Genomic DNA, 22407 nt, shown 5'->3' with positions numbered 1-22407 from the left:
TTTTAACGCTTTGTGTGTTACTTTTATTTATTAAATATCATGTTCTTTGCACTTCAACCATAAAATTCAGTTCAACAGCAGTGTCGCAAAATAATTTTAAAATGAACATATCTTTAGAATTTTCTACACACATTTCCGCGCGCTGGAGATAAAAAGGTTCTCCCCCCCCCAATAGAGTGTTGCCATTGCTCGCTTTTAAATCGTTGAGTTTGTTAATCAAAAATTCGTTAAAGTTTTACAAAATATAAAATCGATAATAAAACAAATTCCAAATTAGGGCTCTTAGATGCCCATATTCGGTGGAGGATTATGTCATTCAAAACTGAATGGCTCTAGGTAGCCTTGTTTTATCCAAATGCGAGAAACATACATACATTTATGCAGATTCCTCATTATTTAATTTACTCAAATATAATACAGGGAGATAGTATTTGGTGGCAACGATTTGAAAAATGATACAGCCTTTTAAAGTTTTCAACGCAAAACGAAAACAATAGTCCTTCAGGGACAAAGCCCCTTTAGACTAATAACAAGCATTTTGTATGAAGTAGTGGGGCATGTAAAAAGTGAAAACTGATTTAACTTCTATTTTTAAATTGAACTAGATGGAATAAAAATATCTCTTTGTAAAATTACTCTAAATCTTTAATTATTATATTGACGTCAAATAACGTGCTTCAGTTATGTAATATAATTAATTTGATATTTACTCTAAGAAGGGGAATAGAAATCTTTCATGAATTATACTTATGATTTTAAACGTGTTGAGTTTTCATTTAGACTGGAAGCTAAAAATAGAAGAATTACATAGCAGTGGGTGCAGATAAAAATTCATGAGGAAAATGAAATAATAAAAGCACCCTTTTATAAAAATAAAAATTACGAGTAAAGATTTCAATTTACAAAACTGCAAACAAATGATAAAAGGGAATTGTAAAATTTTACTTTAACATTTTCTAAGAGAAAAAGTTGGTGACAAAGTTCACCTCCTCTTATTTTTAATCTTTCAGCTACCGTGGGTTCTAAACATTTGGTTAACACTATGCACGACAGGAAAATAAATAAAATAAAAATTACTCCACGCATTTCTTTCCAGATTTGCCCTATTTCTGCTATTGCTAAAAACGCTTACAAACAAAATTCATATGTATGAGGTTTGAAGTTTTATTTCTGAGTTGAAATCAAAAGAATGTAATCCAACTGCATTCTGTTTTATATCAAAAGGACGAGTCATTGGGGATATTCGAAAGGCAGCCAAAGTTTTACATTTAAAGTGATCACCCAACACGTTTTTCATATTGCTTGCAACATGGAAAGAAGTAAAAATGTGTGTTTTTTACAGTCTGTGTTGTTTTATTAAAAATTTAATAATTTGCGGTTCTATATTTCATTTCTACGCAAATATGTTTGCTTGTACGTTACGGAGAAATTAACAAGAAAATAAAGATAAGAAGGGAAGAACAGATATCTTGAGGCTTTGAATAGATTTTTAGAGAATATTTTTCTTGTTGCCGTTTAATATTTTGTACACCCTTCTTGAATCTTATAATGAGAAAGTAATTCTCAAATTCATACTTTGGCATTGCCTTGATTAAAATGCATTACGGCTCTAGCAATAAATTTAACAAAGATTAGCAAAATTTATTAATTGTCATAAAGCAAAGACCGTGAAACAAATTAATTTTGAAGTGCACACAAATTAAATAAAATTTTTATACTTTTATAATGAAATATTTTATATATTGATTCATTTTAGTCTGCATGTCCAATGATAACACTAAATTATAATTAGATAGGATGTAGAAGTATTAAGTATTTGTTGGAAGTAGGAGACTTGGAAAAATTGAGCAACGCCTTCGCCGGGAATTGAACCACGAACCTCTGGAATACGTGCCCAGCGTGCAGACCACCACACCACGAAGGCATGCTAAGAAGATGGGAGAAATACCTTATTATCATTCCAGCATTGTAAGACGGATTTAGTTGCTAAGTTCCTGAACAAGTCTTAGAAGTTTTCGTAATCTTGTCAATTACTTGGATTTAACTTGTAGAGTCATTAGGAATTTTTGAGAGGCAAGAGAGATGAAAAATTAACAAACGCCTTCGCCGGGAATCGAACCACGGACCTCTAGAATAGCGGTCCAGCGTGCAGAACCACTACATCACGAAGGACGCTAGGAAAGTGGGAGAAATACCTTATAAACTTAGGCAGAACAATTAATAATTTATTTTTAAAATATTATAAAATTGTTATATTTTAGTATACAATCCATAACTTTATTTTAGTTGAGACTCACTCAATTGGCATTATGGAGTCATAATTCATTCTTTCTTTGTTTCAAATCTTAAAAGCATTATTCGAAGGTGAAGAATAAAGGTAGGAAGAAAGAAAGCCAAAGTCCTTATCTTCAACAAAAATTCGACAAAATAGACTTAGGAAAATAGAAAGCCAATGACCGTACGCTTATCAAAACAGCAAACAAAAATAAAATGCATTTGGTAAAATTCTGCTTGAAATAAACTGCTAATTTATTTCATTATTTAACGACTGTGAACACTGCAAAATTAAGCTGGAACTGAAAATGATTTCAAAAGTGCAAATTGGCTTTTAGTTACAAAGCTGTTGCTAGTTTGAAGGATGACAAAATGTTTTCAACCAGACCTGTAAATTCCACTTAAACCTGCATAAGAAAAAGATATTCCATTGGTTAATATACTTCAGTCGCTTAGTCTCTTCTTAGTCGAAAGATACTTTTATAGAAAGCGAAAATTAGTCTATCGTAGAAATTTATCTTTGTTGTTTGTTTGTAGCCTATCGAAAGAAAATTTTATCTTTGTTGTTCTTGTTGTTGCTAATACTCACTTGTCTGACCTACAGTCAGCCGAAGCCCAAGATATTCATTGTGACAAGCAACGCAAGTTTACTTCTATAGCTGAAAACCTTGCAGGTGAAGTGCGATTTAGCTCATTTCTGCCCCCCAATGTTAATGGAAGCATCCCGGAGGGACGAGCCTGTAGGTCTCTCACCCCTCTTTCCCTACCATCAACCTCTCGAGAAGACTTTCGGCTCGCCGCATATTTAGAGTGCCCCATGCCGCACGGACACTATACATTTATAAACAGCCATACTTTCCCCAGGATTCGAAACCGGGCTCTTCTGCACGGCAGTCAGAGACGCAAAACACTATACTGGTTGGGTGAAATTTTATCTTTGTTCCTTCAAGAATAATTAACATTTTGAAATTTTAACATAATGCCCCGATTTTGTGCATGATTTGTCTATAGTTGGACATAAATTTAAGATAAAATAAACAAGAGATTTAAGATAAACTTTTTCAGTCATCTTATTTATAGAACTGCTTCGTAAAAGCATTTGATACATGCATGTCTGTAGCATTAGAATAAGGCAACGATTAAGTATCATATATTATATATAAGAATTTAATTATCCCATATTTTGTTAAGTTTAATCTTTCATATATTTTATTAATAATGTAAATATCGTTCCTCACTCAGTAATTCGTTCATTCTGATCTTAGTATACTGCCAATCAGTTAGGGAGATTTCCTGGTGCTGTGCTATGACATATCACTTGTCTTACAATAACATCAGAACAAGCCCACGAAATTCATCGCGGGGAGGAGGGAAATATTACGCCTATCGTTGGCAAGGTCCTTGAGCAGCATACAGGTGACCTTGAGCAGTATACAGGTGACAGTATGACTTCGCTCAGTTCTGCCCCAAACTCTGATGGGGAGCACCCCGGGAAGACGGGTCCGAGGGTCTCCCACCCCTCTTTCCCTACCAGTAACCTCTCGAGAGGACTTTCGACTCGCCACATATTTAGAGTCCCCCATGCCGCAAAGACACTATACATTTAGAGGCATCCATGCCTTCTCCGGTATTCGAACCCAGCCCTTTCGGTACTACAGTAGACTTCTCTAACCACGATACCGTCTGCAGTCTTAAATGACTGCAGACGGTATCGTGTGAATAGTAGTGTTGGTGATGAACTTATCAAGGCTGTGCAAGAAGAATGGGTGAATGAATATTTATAATTTCATGCATTTTGTGTAACTTACATGATGTTATTACTTTATTATATTGAGTTACTTTCGTTTTTTACAGATGCCTGAATGTGGCTGTATATCACCCGAGAAAAATACGAGGTACCAGAATATAATAAGAAACATTTGCATGATAAAAATATGATAAATAAAAGATTCATTCTGCTGTAGAATTCTGTCACTAGAAGGATAAATGTAACTGAAGATAAGCACAGCTCTTCACAGAAACTCAACTCATAGTAACTGGTAAGTAGATTAGGCCTTCCATTACCTTGCTCTGTGGAAACCATTCTTTGTTAAAAGTCTCATCAAATGCTCGTTTATGCTTCGTTTCACTGATCAATGGTAAGATAAACACAGCATCTGCAGAAGAACTGCAATTATTTCGGCTAATTTGACGCCATAATCTAATCATTTAGATTAACAGCGTTTCGATCTGATCACATATAATCTCCAGGGGTATTTCTGTGTAATGCAAACAGAAAGAAAAATGTTACAGTAAAGTGATTGCACAAATGAAAGTACAAATACTGTATGCATGTATTTATTTGCCTGAAATTCCAAATCTACATTTCGACTTAAAATATGACAGTAAAATTTATGAAATTGACAGCAGTGGTTACCTTCGCACGTTCTTAAATGATTTTTATAGTTGCTCAAGTATTTTAGGTTTGTGTTTAGAAAGCTCACTGTTTCTCACTTCAGAGGCATAATGACCTTTTAGATGAGTGTCAGGGGTTTTTAGATAAATGTAAACAAAGAATATACATATTAAATCCACAAATAATATCCCTTTCTTTTTATTTAAAATCATATCAACTTCATAAAACATTATTAAACTTATGCTATAGTATAGTCATCATGAAATATCTTCGAATCCCTGATAACACCACACCCGGAAGTAAAGATTCGATATGTATGTTGAACTTCGTGTTTTCTGTAAACTCCGACTTACTTTTGCACCGTTTAAAAAATATCTTTAAGCTAACTTATTAACAGTCATAGAGTTTGACTTGTTTTGGTAGAATAAACTGGTATCGAATTCCTAACAGATGTTAAGAGAATTATCATTATTTTGCACCAACCGCAGAGTTTTGTAAAGGTTTAAAACAACCATTTTATTAAAGTTAGAACTTGAAAATAAGCGCACGTCCCCTGCTTACATAATTCAGCCACCACTTATGACCCTGCAGCTTAGAGTAAGAGTTAAATTCAAATGTTAATTAAGTCTAGTAGTTAAAGACTACACAAATGATATAACGCGAAGCTGGCTCAAATAGTCTCGCCGGCGTAACAGTTTAAATGTCGGCAGCAATAACTCAAAGCCGAAGACTTACAGTCTTATCATAACTAGTGAAACCTACTATCGTGAGCTCGAGAGGCGGAAACAAGCTAAGTGTTAAACCCAAAGCCCTCGACCCTTAAAAATCCCAACGCTTAAAACCCAAAATCCTCGACTTTAATACTCTCAATCTGATTTGTATTCTGGTGAGGAAACGGAAAGCAGAAGTGATAGTAAAGGTCTAAATCATAATAACTGATTAAAATAATGATAACCTCGCATAATAATAGCAAATTTTTTCGGGTTAGCTGAACTGATACAATGAACATTCACGAACGTCAGTGCATGTAATGTTATACCATCGTAATTCTTCAGTTCCTTGATCGTTTATATTAATAGCTTCATTTATGCAATGTTCTTCAGACAGAATGCAGAATTAAACTCAAGGTTCGTCTGAAAAATGTATACATACTTTAATAGATAGTATCTGTATATTAGTTTTGAAGTTGAAGTGAATTTTATGATGTGTAGTATAGTGTGACTGTAATGTGTGACGTATAGCGAATCAAAATGGCTTTAAGAAACCTTGAAAGACATCGCGCACGGCAAAAAAATTGGTTATGCTGCAAATCCTTCATTCAGAGGTTACAGTTGGCATGGGCAATAATCCCCGAGCACATCTTGATCAATGTTGTTCATGCAACTGGCCACTGTTGTGCTATGTGTCTGGCTGCTAAAGGTCACAACTTTGACAATTTAAGCACTCTAAGCAATTGTACAATCACAGGCACAGGAAGACTGTATTAAACAGATAACCTAACCTATGATATGTGTGATTATATTAAGTTATAGTTAAGTTATATTAAGTTATAATTAAGTTATATTAAGTTATAATTAAAATCACATAGTAACGAATTTAACTATCACATAGTAACGAATTTTCTTTTATTAAAATCAGACCTTGTATATCAACATATTTCTGATGGATTCTGTAAATCGTAAATGGCTTGTCGTAGACCATTGATTTCAGCTGAAGAAAGAAGAGAAATATGGAAGACCGTCACACTATGACGCATTTAAAAATTAAAATTATAAGTAACTTAAATGTTCAACGGTCCTCATGGTGGAAAAGCGTTAGGGAGAACAATGTTACATCTGAATTAGTCAAATAAAAGAAATATTTTTATTTTATTAAAATGCCCAAGGTATCATGAGGTACCAGATAAATTACTTGGAAATTACTTGGAATTACTTGGAAGTTAAATTACTTGGAAGTCCAATATAATACTGCTAAAAGCAGTTGGCTGATCAAGTTAAGTTTTCAGAAGCCACTTTCTTAAATGTACCTGTTGCGTTAAAAATTTAAAACAAATGTTTCAAACTGCCATTTTTAGAAAGACTATCCGATTGCACGGAAAGCCGCCTATAATTGTTATTATAAAAGAGAAAAAATATATGGTTTTAATGAATTCAGCTACTGCAATCTCGATTTTTGCAATTTTTGATTAGACATCTCTTAAGTTTATATGTGTTTTGTTTAAATCAATCAGATTAAAAAGTAGAAAAAATATTCCCTCTTAAGAGCGACATTTATTGTTTTTAAATCCCTTAATTTGTAAACATGCAGCAGACAACTTAAACTGAAAATAAATATTTTTCGTTTAATTGTATGACAACGCGCTGGCAAGCGGAAAATAAAAATGTTCTATTTCAGGCAGTGACAACACATTGCTTTTAAATAGCCTAGTTTGTTGGTTAAACGTAAACATCTTACATTTTGTTGAATGGCAAATGTAATGAAATAATGAAATATAAAATAAATAAAACAGATTTGAAATTCTAAAATTCTGTTTTTGAGGTGCACATTTTTGGGTGGAGGCCTATGTGTGTTCAAAATTTGGTAGCTCTAAGTGCCTCCGTTTTTGTTCGATGCGAGGAACATATATACAATACACAGACTCATACAGGTTTTCATCATTTAAGAATATAGATTAAATTTCATTTTTACCTTATGAAAATTAATTTTATGTGGCTCTAAATCAACTTACCTGATTTTCTTCCTGTAAATGTGGTACAAATGATAAAAATTTGGTATTTCAGTCCTAGTTTATACAGCTTATGAACAGGTTTAGTTTTTTTCTCTCCTTCGATTCCCTCTAAAATATTTACAATAAGATAAGCTTTAATTCCAGAGGATTAAAATAAAAAACGTAAATTTCTTATCCTTTTAATAGAATGTTCATTTACGACAAAATATCTCTGATAGAGATATCAGAGACGTTTATTGTATTGTAGTGATCATCAGAGCTATTTATTGCAAATAAACAGCCTTAAAAATGCCGTATCTGGCATTTAAAAATGTCAAATAAAATTTCTTTAGGAAATTTTCTAAGACTTCGTCTTCTCTCTTTCTCTTCGTTTTTCTCTTTTTATTTTTTAAATGCAGAAAGTGTACAACACTTCTGAGATTTAGTATCTAATGCTTTCCCGATTCTTTGAATTTATATAGACATAAAATTGAGCATCCTTTAAAAATTGAAAACCGAAAGATTTCAAATATTGGTTTCAGATATGCAAGGTTTCGAGTTGTGTCAATATCCTGAGTAATTTCTCTCAAGTGATACTAGAGAGATCTTTATCAGTCTCTTCATTCCAAAACCCGTAATCGAAAGAAATATTTATTTTCTGAAACATTAACTATATTTTCTGCGTTTCCGGAGGATTTATTGAAACTTGATGCTGACTGCTCTTTACTGAACTGAATAGGATTACTGAATTTTGTGATTTTGAGAGAGTAAAATACTAATTTTTTGAAATGCTGTTCTTTCAAAAAAAAAAAAAAAAAAAAAAAAAAAAAAAAAAAAGGAAACATTTTGATAAATTTCGATAGACAGATCTAGCTTGATTTAATTATTATATATATATTTTTTCAAATAGCGGGCTCTAGCCGTTTTTAGGCGTTGGCCACTACTAATACCGGAAGCAGTGGTTTCTTTGTTATAGAGACAATGAATAGATGGGCCAGAGTTGCCTTCTGTGATGAGACGGAATATTACATCTATGCTTTCTTTCGGATTCGAACCCGGGCTCTTCGGTACGGCAGTCACAGTCACTAATTATTTTCCCGTCCGGGCGGCAATCCCTACATTATTCTACTAACTAAATGAGAGATTCACAATTAAGATCTTTTGCGAAGGAAACTATTGGGTTTCGCTATCCTCAAAATGAGTAGTTGCTGACTATACTGAAGGCTCTACGTTAAAAAGAACGCGCGGTGCCTGAGCAGGTATCAAGAAGAACGTTTTAGTTTCTACTTACCAATGGGCCCTCTTACTACCTTTGATGGGGAAATCGAAGCTATTGCTGTGGCCATTCAACAACTGTCGATTCGTAGCCACTGTTTTGTAAAGGCACTCATATTGTCATACTCTAGAAATGCACTTCAAGTTCTTCTGAATAATCAAAATAACTCCCAAAGAATTTTAGACTGTAGGCCTTTGTTCAAGGAAATGGCCCACATAATTTCTTTCCAATGGATGCCAGCCCACTGTGGAATTATGGGCAATGAAAAAGATGATACATTGGCTAAGAAAGGAGTTATGAAAATGCAACGCATTAATCGACCGCTTTCTTTTTACATGACTAAACTGTTTGTTAACTTGACTCTTAAGAAAATTCTTAAGCATGATATGATTCAACCTGCTATGGATAAGAGTTGGAGGATTCTGGGGGAAGAGACAACTTTCATTTCCAGTTTTCCAAGAAAGACAGCGGTAGCCCTATTTAGACGTCTGACCGGACTTGATTATTTGCGAGACCACCTCTACAGAATTGGAGTAGTGGATTCCCCAAACTGTATTTTGTGTGACTCCAACCAGCCTATCATTTTTGAACATTTAAATAATTGTGTTGCACTTTCTCGGTAGAAGGTCAACGTTGAAAAGTACTGGAGGGCCCGTGAACTTATGGCTTGAGTGCTAATGTTTGGCATTTGTAAAATAAATAAATAACATTATTCTACTATGTTTTTACTACTTGCGGGAATATTTTGGATCGCTGACGGATGAAATGTATAAAATATCACTAACCTGAAACTGCTCTGTAATGATCAAAAGAATGATTACTTTAACTAGAACTATTAATAACTAAACAATTCCAGCAAACTTGAATAGGTTTACTATTACACAATATATGTGCTTACTGCTCACCTTTCAGGCACGGCCACTTTCTGAGCTTAGCAAAATTATCTCACACAATCAAGCCAACTGCAAGGCATAAAATGTATCTCTTGAGAGTTTTATAACAGGAAATATGCCTACTAGCTAAACTCTACTATAGTTTTAATATCAACTCCTGCTGTGTTTTATTAATTAGGGTCTAAATTTAGAAATTCTAATTTGTAACCAAGCAACATCATCATAAGAGTCTCAATTCGATTCGGAGCTATTTGCTTTCGTAATTTTAGGCACAATTACATTTTTTACACATATGTGTTAAAAGAAAAACTTTTTTTACACATATATTGCTTAGCTCTTAAAATTTATCATACTTTCCATAAGGAGTCTTAATCAAGTCTATAGTTTCTCTGTCTTCCGAAAAGTAACGTTTGCTTTCTAGTAGTAAAACGCCAACTGTTTTCCTTCTACATAGTTACCAGATTCCCGGCTGCAGTTATGCTGTTGCCAACTTTCTTACCTAAATTCATTTAAAATATTTCTTAATCTTTATTTTAATCTATTAAGTGAGCGAAGAAGAGCAATGAAAATTGTAGAATTGGTTAAGAGTAACAAAGGAATATGCGCCACCCAACCGACATTGTGGTTAGCGTCACTGACTGCCGTGCCGAAGGATCGAATCCTGGAGAAGGCAGGAATGTTTGTAAATGTATAGTGTACGTGCGGCATAAGGGCACTCTAAATGTGCGGCAAGCCGAATGTCCTCTCGAGGGCTTCATGGCGGAGGAAGAAGGAGTGACAGACCCTCGGACCCGTGCCTCCGGGAATCTCTCCATCAAAATTGGGGGCGAAACTGAGCCAAATCGCACTGTCACCTGTAAGGTGCAACGACAGGTGTAATCTTGCGCACCTTGCCATGAGGAGTTTCGTGGACTTGGGCTGACTATACGTCAGACAAGTGAATATTAATCAACAACTATGCCAAAAAACTAAATTTTCAGGACTTTAATAATCAGCAGCAGAAATCGAGTCTACAGTTCTGCAAGCTTTTCAAATAGTGAAAATTCAATTACATTGTTATTGCCAGAATAAAGCAAAGCAGAGTTTTTAATTTGATTAATGTTTCGATGTCCAGTTTTATATATCCAAAAATCGAAACACTAATGAAAACTCTTTTCGATAACAAATCAGATTTGAACAGATGTTCGGAATCGCACGTAGTTTTATAGGCTATATTTAAAGTTTTTATGACTTTAGATCGATGAAAAATAAAGCAGACAAATTATGATCAATAGTCAAAATAATTGCATGTTTAAATCTAGATATAGAACTAAAATTTATAAGTGAAGGAAAAAGAAGAAATCGTATTAAAAGTTTATAAATAATGCACCAGGATGGGTTTATTACCCTATTCGAATCATTTGACGAGCTGAGCTCACGCTTGATTTTTTTTCGTCTGCGTACACGAACCAAACTCGCACAGTTTGATTGAGCTGCTGATTTATTGATATGAAAAAGGAACAGAAAAGTCGCATCAAAAAGTGATACTGAAACAGTCATGTAAACGAAAGACTTTATGAATGACTTTAATTAATATATGTGGTGTACAGTCACTTAATTTTCAAACAAATTAATAAATATGAACAGTAATTAAAGACAAAAAAAAGATTGTTTTAGATGCTGATGACAGAAAGTCTGTAAATATTGCTAAAAATAACAAAGAATTTGATATCTAATTCTGTATTACAACCTGACAGAACTTGCAAGTAAATAATCACGTAATTTTTATTTATACATTTATTTTCTGAATTACGGTTATTTTAAAGCAAAGATATTAATATTACCAAAGCAAAGTAAGTTGCCGTAATTGAAAAATCTGTTGTGGACATCGTATGACTTCCTTGCGCAACTTATTAAATTATACACATTTTTCCTACATTTCATTTAAACTTATTTCCTAAAATTTCATTACAGATATATTTCTCGTTCAATTAATGAGATACATTCCGATGACCTCATTGATCATGTGACTTATGTGTACCTTTTGTAAACAAACAATGCAGATGACCTCAAAGATCACGTGACATATGTACAGCTAATGCTAACAAGCAAGGTCATTCTTCCTCTTCTTCTCTTCGTGAGAAGGCAAAAATTACATAAAACCTCAAAATTTCTTTATTAAAATTTCTAAAATATAGAAAAATATTAAACACCAGATACAGTTAAAACGAACAAAAAAAATGTAAAAGGTTTCAGATTTTAAATTATGTCTAAAGGAGCGTTTTTTTTTAACCCTTTGTGTATTACCTTTATTTATTAAATATCACGTTCTTTGCACTTAAACCATAAAATTCAGTTCAATAGCAATGTCGCAAAATAATTTTAAACAGAGCACATCTTTAGAATTTCCGATACACAGTTCCGCGTGCTGGAGATAAAAAGGTTCTTTTTTCCCCCGTACAATGATGCCATTGCTCGCTTTGAAATCCTTGAGTTTGTTACTCAAAAATTCGTTAAAAGTTTTACAAAATATGAAAACGATCATAAAACAAATTCCAAATTTCAAATTTGCTCTTCCATATGCCCATATTCGTAGGAGGATTAAGTCATTCAAAATTCGATGGCTCTATGTACCGTTGTTTTATCACAATGCGAGAAATACAAATACATTTTTGCTTATTTTTCATTATTTAATTTCTTCAAATATAATGCAGGACTCTAACATTTGGTGGCAACAGTTTGAAAAGTGAAACGGACATTTATAGTGATGCGAGGCAAAATCGCAAAACGAATAAAATAGTGCTTCAGGGACAAAGCCTCTTTGGACTAAGTAGGAACACAATTTTTACAAGTAAAATTAGCGTTTCTACGCAAAAGCAAGCAATTCGGACAGCGTGCAAGAATGCAGATTTTTCGGTTCACAAAATTGAAATTTTATTTTTGATTTCACTTTTCAAAAAGACACTGGAGGTGCAGAAACTGACTTAATTCACTATTCTGCTAAGTTTCAAATGTAATCAAAAGGCTGCTCCCTTAGACGCAGTCGCATTTAAACAGCTTTTTAATTGTTCATAATTCAACAAGTGTTGCATGCAAATTAACTAAAGACAAAACTTTAACCAGAACATAACAGCAACATAACTCAATCAAAATGCCCAATTCACCAATATAAAAGAATAAAAAAAACTGAGCTCACCGAGCCGAGTAACAGAGTGGGTGTTTGAGTGCATATATATATATATACGTTTGGTGCGGTCGGTTGCAACCAAAAAGGGATGTGCTCAAGTACATGTTATAGCAGTCCCATATACAAAATTTCAACGTTCTGAGACCACTCGTCTTTGAGTTATTCGAGATACATACATACTTACGTACGTATAGATGTCACGGAAAAAAAATCTATTTTGAATCCATTTTAAATCTATTTTTTAATCCATGATGGAAAAAGAGACCTCTACTATGTCCTTACATTCAGATATCACGCAAAAGCATCGGTCAGATTGATTCGAGAGCGGTCAAAATGGATATTTTCGTTGAAATATGATACCCGAGATTTTTCGCGATTACAATACTTTGTACAAGGAAGTAAAAATGGGTTTAGAAAAGCAAAATCTGTATCTTATTTAACGGGAAATATTATGGAAGGTAATGTGTAAATAAACAAAGTGTAATTTCGTGTTTCATAACTATATGAAACATTCAAGTTTTTTTTTGCTTGTCAATAGCTCATTTTTAGGTGAAAATGTAAAGGATTAATTTGTTCCAATATCTAAGAAAAAAAAAGTTTAAAAATATATGATATAAAAACCTTTTTTATTGGTCACGATTAGCCGTACGAATATTTTTTTAAAAAATTTACTTGGTATTGTTGCCTGCGTATGGGTTCGTTACAGATTGAATGCACAAGTCGATAAAAGTTAATAAAATTTAGTAACTTATCCCAAGAAACAAAACAGAATTATTCTGAAATTTCCTCAGAGATATTCGTACAATATCACAGTGTCTCACAGTAATTATATTTTAAAGTACTAAAACATTAAAAGAACACGATTCAAAGCAGAGAAAGCTAATCGGATCACACCGCGAATTCGCTACAATCAACAACAACAACTAAGTAAACAACTACTAAACATCTGAATTGAGATTTTTCCTCCAGCTTTTTAATCATGCACGAGAAAATTCTGGTCTTTTTTATTTCTCGTTTTTTCTGGAAAGCAAAAGCAATTACAATTACGAGATATCTATTTATTAAATGTTAAAATGTGCGTGCACCTGTATTTTGATTTTTCCGGCGTAGCTTTCTCTTCAAATGCTTTCGCATTGCACGGGAATATAAAACAATTTTAATTTCAAATTCTACTAAAAAAATAGCTAAATAAATACTAAATCCGTAACAGTATGCTAAAAATCACGAGAAATGGATTCATTATGTGTTATGCATTGTTAAAAAATAAAATAGAGACTTAATTTATTAATTTACTTAATTTATTAATAAACACGCAAATTGTGTTTAAACACTGTGTTGTGTGTTGTCGCAAACTGACAAATTAAGGGGGCTCATACACCTTAAACCCCTTATGATCTTCGAATATGTGACTGTTGCACGAATTGGGATATTATATTTATTTTAAACGCAATTACTTCCAACATTTTACAGCTGACTACATAATACAGCTGCTTTGGAAACTAGTAACCAGAAAGTTTGTGTTGCCACAAATATTTTTGTAATTTAATCCGCTTTGTGACAAAATTTTTCGTCATGTTTTCACCTTGCGCGCATGATATTTTAAAAATCGCTAATAGTAAATACTTGAAATTTGATGGAATTCTTTAAATGGGCACTATTTTCTAACTGAACCAAAAATCTGCTGAATATTTTAATATTAAAAATTTTTATGGACGAAAACATTACAGATTTTTAATAAAAAATACATTTTATAAACTCGACTCCAAATAAAATAAAAATTTAACATGGAATTCTTAGAATTTTTGGTTCACAGTAGTTTCCAAATGTTATGAAAGCTATATATTAAATATGGAATTAAATTATGTCACAGAATGTTTTAAACTGCGCGCGCAAGATGGAAACATGAAGAAAAATTTAGTGACAATTTATTAACTATTATTTTTTGTCACAAAGCGGATTAAATTATAAAAATATTTGTGGCAACACAAACTTTCTGATTACTATTTCAGAAAGCAGCTATATTATGTAGTCATATTAAGTTATCCCAGTTCTTGTAACAGTATCTTGTAATTTTACGGGCTTTAAGGTGTATGAGTACCCTTAATTAAAATTTTATTGAGCATCGAATCATATACTTCTGAAAAATGACAATCTGCCATGCCGCATTGAGAATAAATTGGAGATATTTAGCTTCGTGTAACACCATTACCAACCAGATCACGTGAATGTAAATGCCTGCTTATGTAATGCAACGTAATATTACTGAATCGAAAAATGAAAAAAAAAAAAAAAAAAAACTGAGTTATACATGTTTTAGTATGAAAAATCTAAATATAGAAAATAACCTACAATGAAAACGCACGATAAATAAGAATATTATTTCCATTTTGGAGAGGAGATTTCAGTTTCAATGCTCGCATTTTAATGTTGAGAATCATCGTTCTAATAATAAACTCTTTGTTGAAATACTCATTTGTAACAAACATCTGTAGAGATACGCAAACCTCTGCTTTTCCATTTAGATAGATCCTATGGAAATAATCACTGTATTCATTCTCTAACGTGGAGCTGTCGATTCCAAAATTATTCCTGCTATTTTATCCTATGAAAGGCATCTCCCTGATTTACTGGCTTAATTAATACTGCCTGAAACCCACCTGAAACGAGACTTCCTATTTCAGGATTAGACACGAAGGGTCCATTAGTTAGCGATGTCTATTTAACAGGATTGACTTCGAGAATGGATCCCAGATTCCAATGATGATGCTTTTCGGCAAGGAACAGCAGTCCTATTTTATCGGGAGTTTTCGCTTCAAGAGGGTAAGATCAACAGTTAATGCTATTCTAATTGTGGATAAACCATCCGGTTTGGCACAATGCGCAGATGGAGAAGTAACTTGTCGAAGCAGGAGAGGATTACGTCAAGGCACATAATTCCGAATCTGAGATTTTTGAATCAATAATTGGAGTTATTATTATCCTAGGTTAAAACTGTAACTGCATGTTGTAAATAGCTTAAATAGGGTTATTACTGTTTACAAATATGAATTTAATTCGCAGTGAGTATGATTTATAATTTTTGGTATGTTTAAACACAAAACATTCGATGTTTAATTAAGAACAGGAATCCTTTAGATAGAATTCGATCTATCTAAGGTATCTCGATTCGATCTATCTAAAGTACAACCTAAATCCACCTAGCCGTAATCGGCTACGTGTTTATTATAAGGTGCACCCAATTCACAAACGAGGACATCCAGAGCTCCAGCCTTGCTGCCCCTCTCATACGACCCAATAAAATTTAAAATTTATTCAAACTAATTGTAAACCCAGAAAAATAACAATTAAATAGACCCGAGTATCTAAAAGCCAGATTAAAAAATAAAATCACAAAACAAAACTAAAAAATCCGATGTGTACACCACATGACTTCCTTGTATTGAATATTAAATTATACGCATTTTTTCTTGCATTTCGTTTAAACTTATTGGATTGAATTAAATCTAGTTCGCCGACAGCACACAAACCACAATGGAATAAATGCATTCTTTAAAATTCACTCTGTTTGTTCACCATAGCGACACTCTGGCGCAAGGTTCACTTAACAGTATTATATTTCGTTCATATTATAACCCAGAATGCACAAAATTTATATCATTTAAATCAATTAAAGAATTAATTATCAATTAAAGAATTATCTAATCGTTGCCACATGTTCTATTCAAATACTATAATAAAGCTAGAACGACGTATAAAAGAAATTAAGGAAACGAAACAAAAAAGAAACAGTTTTTCACAGACGATTGTGTATTTCTCATTCAATTAATTCAGTTCTCACTTCGCGAGAATGCAAAAATACATAAAAACTCAAAATATCTATATTAAAAATTACGAAATAAATCTTAAACACTTATTTCCCCGAAAAAATTCCAGAAAGGATTAAGCACGATTTAATTGGCAATAATAAATGAAGACGTTATCTTTGTTGTTGCGAAGCTAAGTTTCTCTACATTGGCAACAAATTCACTACTCAGCTGTTTCAAATGTAAACAAGCAATGGCCGCCATCAAAAAAATTATTAGGCTTAGCGGCACTTAAACAACTTTAAATTTGTTGATGATTCTAAAAATATTGCATACAGATTTACTAAAGGCATAAAAACCTTAACTGGAAGATAAGAACAACATAATTCAATCATTTTTAAAGCAAAAAATGTACAATTTACAAACATATAAGAGTAAAGAAACTGAGATCAGAGCCGGGTAACAGAGTGCATATATATATAAATATATTTATATACGTTTGGCGCGGCCGATTGCAACCAAAATACGAGATGCACATCTATATGTTGTACTAGTCCTATATACAAAATTTCAACGTTTTGAGGCTACTCGTTTTTGAGTTTTGCGAGATACGTACGTACGTACATACGTTCGTACAGATGCCACGAAAAATTCTCTTCAGAATTCATTTTAAAGCAGTTTTATAATTTTTGTGGAGGAAAAGAGTCTTTTATTCTGTCTTTACGTACAGATATCACGCAAAAACATCGTTAAATTGCATTCGATAACGGTCAAAATGGATATTTTCGTTAAAATATGCTGTTTGAAACTTTTCGAGATTACAATACTTCCTTTTTACTTCGTAGAAGGAAGTAAAAAAACGGAAAAAAAAATCTGAAAGTTTTCAAATTTTACATTACGCTCAAAGGGACGTTTTGTGTGTTAACGTTTGTGTGTTTTGTGTTTTTTTAACATTTTGTGTGTTACCTTAATTTATTAAATATCATGTTCTTCGCACTTAAATCATAAAATTCAGTTCAACAGCAATATCGCAAAATAATTTTAAATTGAGTATATCTTTAGAATTTCCGATGCACAGTCTCCCGCGCTGGAAATAGAAATGTTTTATTCTGTACAAAGTTGCCATTGCTTGCTTTGAAATCCTTGAGTTTTTAATCAAAACTTCGTTAAAGTTTTGCAAAATATGAAATATCTTAATAACACAAATTCCAAATTCGGTTTTCCAGGTATCCACATTCGGGTGGAGAACTATGCTATTCAAAATTTGAAGGCTCTAGGTATTTCTTTACAAGGTGAGAAACATATATACATTCGTGCGGATTCTTCATTAATTAATTTCTTTAAATACAATATGGGGTGATAATATTTGGCGGCAACAATTTGAAAAGTAAAACAGACATTTATTGTGAACTGACGCAAAATGCCATTTCGAGACTAATAGCCCTTTTGGAATAACGCCCCTTTGGGCTAAAAAAAGTAACTTTACCTTATCCATAGCAACACAAAACTTTGTCGTAAAATTATCTGACTTAATTTAGGAAATTTTGTAATTGGATATATAAATTTAATATCTATAGTTAAGAAATAAAACCTCTAGCCATTTCTTAATACCACCTGTTTGTGTTTAGATACATATATATAAAAGAAATCCGGATAAATTATCCGCTTTAACTAAAAAGCGAGCTAAACTTCGAATTATCCAGTATAAGCAAAAACGCCGCTTATTTATTTTATTACTTCCTTGTATCAAGTAAACAAGCATTATTTACTTGGTACAAAGAAGTATTTTAACTTTCACATACTTATATTTGGGGAAATTTTATACTTGCTATAAAAAAATAAAAATACAAGAAACTTGATTCCCGTGTAATAAAAATTGACTTGGCTATTAATTTCAGAATCTGCGATTTTTGATGTCATTTTCAACTTGCCTTGAGTGATCGGTTATTTAAGTTAGCATAATTCGGGGAGATAAATTTAAATGAATTGCAGCGAAAATGTGTGCAGTTTAATAGGCCATACACGGATGTCATGCGCTGTCAACATCATTTTTTATCTAATTAAACAATAATTGAAAAAATTAATAAATAAGCACAATTGCTGACTGACGTTTATAATTGCTTACATAATGCAATTCTTAGAAGACGAATTCGGTACAAGAAAGACGTACCCAATATTCTGCTGATGCGTGTTATATTTAGCGTGTAATTATTGATATATTGATGGTCCATTCCAAATTAAACACCAAGCAAACATAACTTTTACCAATGCTTTGTGAGATAAATTTAAAAATTTCAATAGTGCGTAAATATTTTGTAGGGTATGAATAATTTTTTAATCAAATAATTATCCTTCCGAGTAAAACAAGCGGAAGAAAAACTTTTAATTTCCAAGCAATATTGATCTTCATTAAATGCATTAAAAAAGGAGGAAAAAACTCCCATCCTTGCCACTTCCACTAATTTATCTCGCAGACAGATCGAGACTTTCTAGTTCCAGTTTCTATTAATTAGTTTTTTAATTTTTATTTTCCGATGACATTTTCCAGTTCTCATCCCATTAATTAAACAGCGCGATTGTTTACTCGGCATAATGAAGTGAGTCCCTGTAAAATTTAAAGCCAGAATCGACATTACTTTCTCAGCGGACTTCAGATTACTTGCAGTACTTTCTGATATCTTCGCTTGCAGAATGTAAACATACGAAGTAAGGTTAATTAATTTTTGACGAAAGGCGTCCGGATATAAAATATGACTTGCATCGCATTTATGTGTATTTCAGTGGTAATGGCATTTAAAAGAGCTTCAGATGAAAATAATTTTCTTTTGAAAGCTCTGATGCTTTTAAAAATTTACATACAAAAGTGCTCAAATTATACGAACTACCAATATCCGTAATTCCACTTATTCTTCTCGTTTTACTCCTTCATAAAAAGATGTTTTAATTAATTAAATTAAGTTTAATTTTTTCTTCATCTTTTTATTTAAATGAACGTGCATTATTTAAATGTACAGAATTAAAATTGTTATGACTTGTTAAATACAGGATAAATACTCATCTCATTTATTCATTTTTTACTTTGATAATATGTCACCATATATCAGTAGTATATATAACTTAGCAAACACAAAATAGGGGGAAGCAGACGGTACACAAAAATTTCACCATTGCAAGTAAAGGCGTAGTTTCACCGCACTACCTGCAGAACTTTTAATGGAGAGCTCCTCCGGGGAAGGATCAGAGGGTTTAACCTCCCACCCCTTTTCTTCAACTACCAAACCATTCGACAAGACTTTTGGTTTTCCATTAGCCCTGATCTCCCACAGACATTATAGACTTGACAAATATCCATTCCTTCCCTGGGGCATCAAGCCCGGGGTCTATGTACAGCAGCTATAGTTGCTAACCGCTATAGAGAATCCAATGATATTAACCTCAGTGAAGGCACAGAAGATTTTTCATGCTCCTGTACACAAAATAGTTCCTATAATGGAGATAAAACTATTATGGCGGACGATAATTCGTCACTATTTGTTTTAGGTAATTGGATCTCGTGGCTAAGTTCATCCGCGACAAAGCGGGAAAATCGCTGGTAGTTCTGTTCTGGGTTCGATTCCAGGCGAACGGGGGGAGTAATGGCCGTTTTCGTGGTTTTCACCATGTGTAACCTGTATACGAGCCAGTTTCCCTTAGAAACCCTCAACGAAGGTGTCCCTCCCCTTAGGTAGATAGCCCTAGTGTGCTTTGCTATAATCTACCAAACCAATCTATCTCGTGTCTCTTCCAAGTGTACCTTTCAGTGGTAGGAAATGTAAGGATTGATTTGCTTAATTTTATGCATGGCCTTGTGATATAAATAGCTAGCATTTTCAGAGATTCATAATTTGAATTTCGGCGAGGGCACAAGTGACAAGTAACGGAGGACGCGAGCACAACCCCTGTACCATAGCTGTTAATTGGTATAGCGCCACGTCTCCCTTGCCTAGATCACCCCAAGATGGTATGGGGAAGGGTGAGGGGCCACATGAAGACCTGAAACCAGTAGCCGATTTAAAATACTGTGCCGTACAAGGGCCTTGGCAGATAGTACATTGCCATACAATAATATTTTGATTCATACAGCATGCCACAGTTGAGGTACATATTACGTATGATGGCAAATTACAAATAAAATACATAGTACATAATCTTACAAAGACAAATACATTTAAAATATGCATATTACATTAAATTGCGTGGGAATATTTTAGATATAGGAAATTATATTAAGATTTATATGCGATCCAAGGGCAATATTGTGTTACATTGGTTCGTATGTCTTACACCATATACCGTATGTCTTGAACTTATGACATGTAAATTATGCATACATTATACATAATATACACTACACTGATACATTATATACTATGCTGCTATATACATTATACACTGTGCTTCTATATACATTATACACTATGCTGTTATACATTATACTGATATATTATATACACTATACTGATATATACATAATACTGATATATTATACATTTAGCTGAGATACATAGCACAGTTGACTTTTCGTTATATATACATGGTTTTATACTATACATTATTTAACGCAGGCTGACCATTTATACACCAATGTACTCACAATAACACAAAGTGTACTCAATATATGTACATTGTAATAATTGTGCATGTTATAAATAGCACGAAATATACTCTGTTTTGTTTTGCATCGACCTTAATAGTATATTTGTAGGCTGCTGCACACTTTTAGGCTGTGTGACACAAATCTGTGCCAAGCGCAGAGAGTTTATCCATTACTTTTGTTAGTTTGTATACGAGATGACGTTGCTTTCTAAGAAATTTACAGAACGCTTGGCGATTGGTCTGCGGAATAGGTATATGTAGTCTAGTTGTTAGTGGACATCCCGGGAAGGGACCATGCCCCATAATGTAGCGTATGAGCTGTGGATTACTTATAGTCCTTCCCGGATCAACATATGATAGGTGACAGTAAGTTCTGAGTCCTGTCTCTCCTTGGTTCTATTCTTCCTGCCATTCACACATAGCATGGATCTTTTGAGGTGGAAAATGGACCAAGAGATGTTGACTGGAGCTGAAGTTCCACATAGAGGGCCACGTCCTTAGCTAGACTATCTGCCATCTCATTTCCTCATTTCCGTAATCTCCTACATGTACCTTAGTCCATTCCAGGACTAAGCACATGTAGGACTGTCCATTGTTTTCTCGCAATCTTTGTTGTATGGATGCTATGGTGGGTGATGAATGTTCCGGATTATTAATGGCGTGTAAAACGGATAGACTGTCTGTCTTAATGGTTGCTTTCCTAATTTGTTTTTGTTGTAGATATTGTATGGCCTATTCCACGGCTATAGCTTCACTTTGGAAAACACTGTTAAAGTCTCTAAGGGATCCTTGCCATTTGTGTATACCAGACAACGAAGGCACTGCCCACTTTGTTGTCAATTTTAGAGCCGTCAGTATACATTGTGATATCTAACAGTTGTTCCAATGCCGTAGTGATACCATTTATTCGGACACCTCTGCCCTTCGTAGTAGGATGAATGTGCAGGTGTGTGGCCTGTGGTTCTAAATCCTCTAGTAGAAAGAGCTCGTCGTCAAATGTTACTGGACGTTTCAGTTGCTTTACAAGTTGTCGTGCGGCTTCTTCGATACGTATGTGTAGAGGAAGCAATCCTGTTAGCACGTTTATTGCGGCTGATGATGTCGTGCGATAAGCTTTAGTAAGATTAAGGGCGAAAGATCTTTGTACCGTAGATAGGTGCTTTCTCTTTCTGCCTTGCATGGGGTAGGCCCATATCGCTGCGCTGTAGTATGCTATTTTCTCATCTATTGTAAGCTACAGTGTCTTTTGTATGTGGGG

The 22407-nt window shown here is 33.5% G+C and overlaps 1 long non-coding RNA gene across 4 annotated transcripts in view; it reads left to right on the top strand.

Moving 5' to 3' along the window:
• LOC146999071 (uncharacterized) overlaps nt 1–22407 on the top strand; it is a 501133-nt gene that overhangs the window by 302082 nt on the left and 176644 nt on the right. For all 4 annotated transcript variants that reach the window (XR_015040467.1, XR_015040468.1, XR_015040471.1 and 1 more), the window contains exon 2: nt 4129–4313. This is a non-coding gene — a long non-coding RNA (uncharacterized LOC146999071). The remainder of the gene's footprint in view (nt 1–4128; nt 4314–22407) is intronic.

This window comes from Stegodyphus dumicola, chromosome 1 (genome assembly GCF_044657685.1).
Source record: "Stegodyphus dumicola isolate Sdum_Otavi_A_Nest chromosome 1, ASM4465768v1".
Lineage (NCBI taxonomy): Eukaryota > Metazoa > Arthropoda > Arachnida > Araneae > Eresidae > Stegodyphus > Stegodyphus dumicola.
The sequence above is the reverse complement of the archived record's forward strand: the minus strand, read 5'-3'. Positions and strand labels throughout refer to the sequence as shown.